Source organism: Helianthus annuus, chromosome 14, assembly GCF_002127325.2.
Source record: "Helianthus annuus cultivar XRQ/B chromosome 14, HanXRQr2.0-SUNRISE, whole genome shotgun sequence".
NCBI classification, from domain to species: Eukaryota; Viridiplantae; Streptophyta; class Magnoliopsida; order Asterales; family Asteraceae; genus Helianthus; species Helianthus annuus.
In genome coordinates, this window is record NC_035446.2 from 82,869,984 (window position 1) to 82,874,588 (window position 4,605).

Here is a 4,605-nt window from a genome sequence, read left to right on the forward strand (position 1 = left end):
TAATATTAAACCCATGATTTATATGATTGAATCTAAACCTCTAGAAAACCAACCAATGACTTGTCAAACTCAACTCTACAAAATTGTTTTCTTTTTCTTCATGCCTTACGGCTTAAAGCATTCCCCAACCAAACCACCATTATTTTTTTACTAGTTAATTAGTAGATATTTTTACCACCTTATCTGTTACACATACAAACAACTCACAAAACCCCTCCCTCTCCTCTTCTTGTTCACGACAACAACAAGCCACACCCATCTCCCTTTTTTCTTCAACACAACACACACACATTACAAGCATATATGAAGCATATTATGAATATCTAAGCAAGTTCTAGCCATGGAGATGCACTAGGAAGCATTCTTGCAAGGATTGGAGCTTCAACCCTTTCTTATAATCTTCATCTTCTTCATTAGTTGCTTCCCTACCCTTGTTGCTAGTAGTAAGCCATCTCATCCCATTTTCATGTTTATTATACTTTGTAGTTTACAAAAGTACACCTTGATCATCTTGAAACCCACTAAACAAAACACTTAGAACCCTAAATCTAACATAATAATCTTACATAAATATGTGGTTTATGTGTTGATTATGATGATTAGTGTAATGTAGGTTGTTTAGATATAATGATCTTGAAATGATGCTTAAAAATATGATCTAAACATAAAGATGTTTAGATCTAGCAAGATCACCATCTTTGAAATCTATGAACTTTTTGAAAGTAATTTTATAAATATGAGGATATTCAAGAAGCTAAAAATTTATTTTTGAAGTGATGATCTTGAAAATACAATCTAAAGCGGGTTATATAAACTTGTTAAAGTAAAAGATGAACATAAAAATAATGATATTTTTAGTAATCTTGATAAATATATATAGAAAAGTTCATGAATCTTCAAGAGGTTTTTATGTGTTCAAGCATGGAGTATTATTTGGAACTGATTTGTGATGTAAATGATATTGGGATTAAAAAGTGTATAAAAATACGTTTAAAAAACGTGGAAACCTCATAGTATAGGGAAACTATAGCGAAATTTTCTAAAATCCTAATCGTGATGTGATTAAAAGGTGATTAAAATGACTAAACATGATTAGTAACCTTAAACATGATTAGGCAAATCTTGATGGAAAAGTTTAAGTCCTAAACTCCTAAATATTTTCTTAAATACTTATGTATATTTTCATAAGTTAAAATGGAATTATATATATTTTTAGGATGATAAAATATATATATACTTAGAAAACTCCATCTTATGTGTATAAATACTTATGTGTATGTATAAGAAGTTAGGGAACTACTAACTAAATATAAATACACTACACATGAAAACCTCCAAATACTTGAAAATAAACAAGTATAAAAATGTATATGGAAAGTTATATATACATACATACATATATACCCCAAAGGGTTTAATACTTGGGAAGTTAACTATAGGAAAATATATATATGAGCATACTCATATTATATCCCAACACATGGTTACGGACAATGGATGAAATGGACACCAGACAAACAAATAATATATATATATATATATATACACTAAACCGACACTAAATATTTTTTATAAGTTCGGTAATGAATTAAATACATCGTAACCGACAACGGTCGCTATATCGTCACGACAAGGAACGTGTGCATTTCATCGACGGCACTTGAGCATTCCCGATACGAAAATATATATTAACGACTACTACGACGAACTCTAAAAATAATATATTTTTAGACCTTTGAAATATATATTTTCAACACTTATAGGCTAAGCCCACTTACACCGTGCGAGACACGGAGACGCATATGGGCTAGGCCCATTACTACTCGTGCGAGGCACGAAGACACTTATGGGCCAGGCCCACTTACACTCGTGCGAGGCATGAAGACTCATGAAGGGCGAGGCCCGTTTATACACAACGTGGATACAAAACATTATATATATATGAGTAAATTACAAGTTTTGTCAATTACATTAACACCGTTTTGCAGGCGGTGTTCTTTAGCGCAAAAGGTAACAAGTTCTGTACTTAATGTTCCCAAATCTTGCATGTTCTATCCTCTAGGCCAAACCTAGTTAGATTTTTGGTTAAAGTTGGTCATGTGCCTTTCACATGAGGGCAGTTTTGTTATTTCGTCTTTTCAGGGACTATTGAGTAAATAATTTATAACAAGGGACTAATTGTGTAAACATATAAAAGTAAAGATATAAAATGTGTAAAAATAAAGAAGTAAAGATATAAAATATAATTTCATGTCTGCACTCTCTTTCTCTCTCTAACTCTCTTTCCCTCTCTCTTCTCTGTCTCTCTCACACTCCCTGCTCTTTCTCTCTAAAAATCTTGAATTTCAAGGTAAAGTGGTTGGCATTCATGAGTATCCAAAACTGCAGACCAAACACTCCAGGCAAAATTTTCTACCATCGTCTAGTACAAATATTGTCTCGTGCTTCCATTCGTTCGCAACTGCAACAATGTGATTCGTGGGGTCCCGTCATGCTCGTGTGACGGGAAGTATTTCTGTAGCTAAAATGGATGTACCCTGTATTCGATCAAACCAGCTGCATTTGTTGAAATCTACACAAATCATGAAAACAAAGTAAAGATATAAACTATAATTTCTTGGGAGGTGTACGGTGGTGGGTGGTTGATTTTGGTCGGTGCGATGGTGATGGTGGATCTACCGGTGGTGGGAAGTGTACGGTGGTGGGTGCGATGCTGATGATTGGCTTAGTGGTGGTGGGTGTGTGGTGGGTTAGAGGTGACGGTGGGTGAAGGGGTGGTTGTGGTGGTAGGTTAGGTGTGGTGGTGGTCCGGTGGAGGTGGAGTTATGGACGATTGCAAATGGTGGTGCCCGGAAACTCAATGGCCGGAATTGTTTTTTGGTTTTGGGGGATTTTGTGGGTGTTGATTTGGATTTTTGGTGGTGTGTAGATGGAGGTGGTGGGTGAAGGTGAGAGAGAGAGTTGATGGTGATGGTGGTAGGAGGTGGTAGTGGTAGAGAGAGAGAGTTATAATAATAATAAGCTTTAAAATACTCTGTTTTATTTTTTGTATAATATTAAATAAATGGGTAAAAAGACTAAAATACCCTTTTGTAATTTGATTTGACCAATAAATCTAACTGGGTTTGGACTAAAGGATAGAACGTGCAAGATTTTTGAACATTAAGTACAAAACTTGTCAACTTTTGCGCTAAAGGACACCGCTTGTTAAACGATGTTAACATAAAGGACAAAACTTGTAATTTACTATATATATATATATATGTAGTATATATATATATATATATATATTAACAACAAACATACAAAACAAAGGCCAACGTATTAACAATAAACAAGGGTTCCAATCAAACAACATATGCAAACTTAACGACGTTCAAGATAGCAACGTGTACACGGTCTAATAGAGACCTAAGTGTCTAACGATTTAGAACACTTGCAGGTTGCACCGCATGTTTGGAATACCCATTGCTAGCACATTTATACAGACGCAAAACTTTGAGTTCATGCTCCCCTTTTCTTTTAAACGTTTTCAGTTTTACAACTCTCGAGATGAAATACATGTTACGATGGTATGGTTAAGCTATGGAATGAAACAACTAGATCATGTGCGAATATGGTGAAACTTAAGCACCATTAATCTTTTATAAGACCAAGGAACAAGAGGGGTAGATCTATCGGGTATGAGCGAGCCCCACTCATGGGTCCTTGTGTGGCCATATGTAGTGCTTTTATTGTCCCAGCCGAAGTGAATCGGTGCTAAATCGTCAAGGGTTGAGTGCTTCCTATGTCGTCACACGTATCCTTGCAAAACGTTAATGATCAACGATTTCATAGACGCTTTACATACCACACTTTTACATACTGGTTTTCGATACAATAACTTTCAAATGTTTTGAAGATTCGTTGATACGAACTCAAACGCATGAATTCACCAACCTTATATTGACTTTTCAAACTTACAAGTATTTCAGGCAACTAGTGGATCCTTGCACTTCATGAAACAAGAACGAGCATGTCAAGAAAGCGATGTCATCCTTTTGGAGGATTTAGTTCACATCTCCCGCCCTTGTGCGAAAGATGGAATGCAAAACCTCAATCTGTTAAAACTTTATTTTTGTACAAGTTTTTTTATGAAACAATATAACTTGTGATGTCTTTTGGAAACAACTTATGACTTGTAAACTATTTCTTGTTGATGAATGGATAAACATCGTACGTATTTTATTCATATAGTTTGTTTACTTACATCGTATGTAATGGAAACTAATCAAGTTCACACCTTGCGCTTCCGCCTATGAGTGAGTGTGACACTGTGTCTAGATCAACTGCTGAAGCAGAGTATAGAGCAATGTGCTCTGTTTCATGTGAAGTTATGTGGATTTTAAACATTTTAAGAGAATTGAAAGTTGATTATAAGTTACATGTTAAGTTGTAATGTGACAGTTAATCTGCTATATCTATGGCTTTAAATCCAGTTTTCCATGAGTGAACTAAGCATTTTGAAATTGATCTTCATTTCTTACCAATTTTCCATGAGAGAACTAAGAATTTTGAAAATGATTATCATTTTTTAGAGAAAAAATTGCTAATGGTATTGTTTGT

At 34.7% G+C, this 4,605-nt stretch overlaps 1 long non-coding RNA gene across 1 annotated transcript; it reads left to right on the top strand.

Moving 5' to 3' along the window:
- Positions 1-224: 224 nt before the first annotated feature.
- On the top strand, positions 225-4,197 carry LOC110905535. The gene is made up of 2 exons (XR_004878906.1): positions 225-443; positions 3,975-4,197. It is a non-coding gene; the product is annotated as an uncharacterized LOC110905535 (long non-coding RNA).
- Positions 4,198-4,605: the final 408 nt, after the last annotated feature.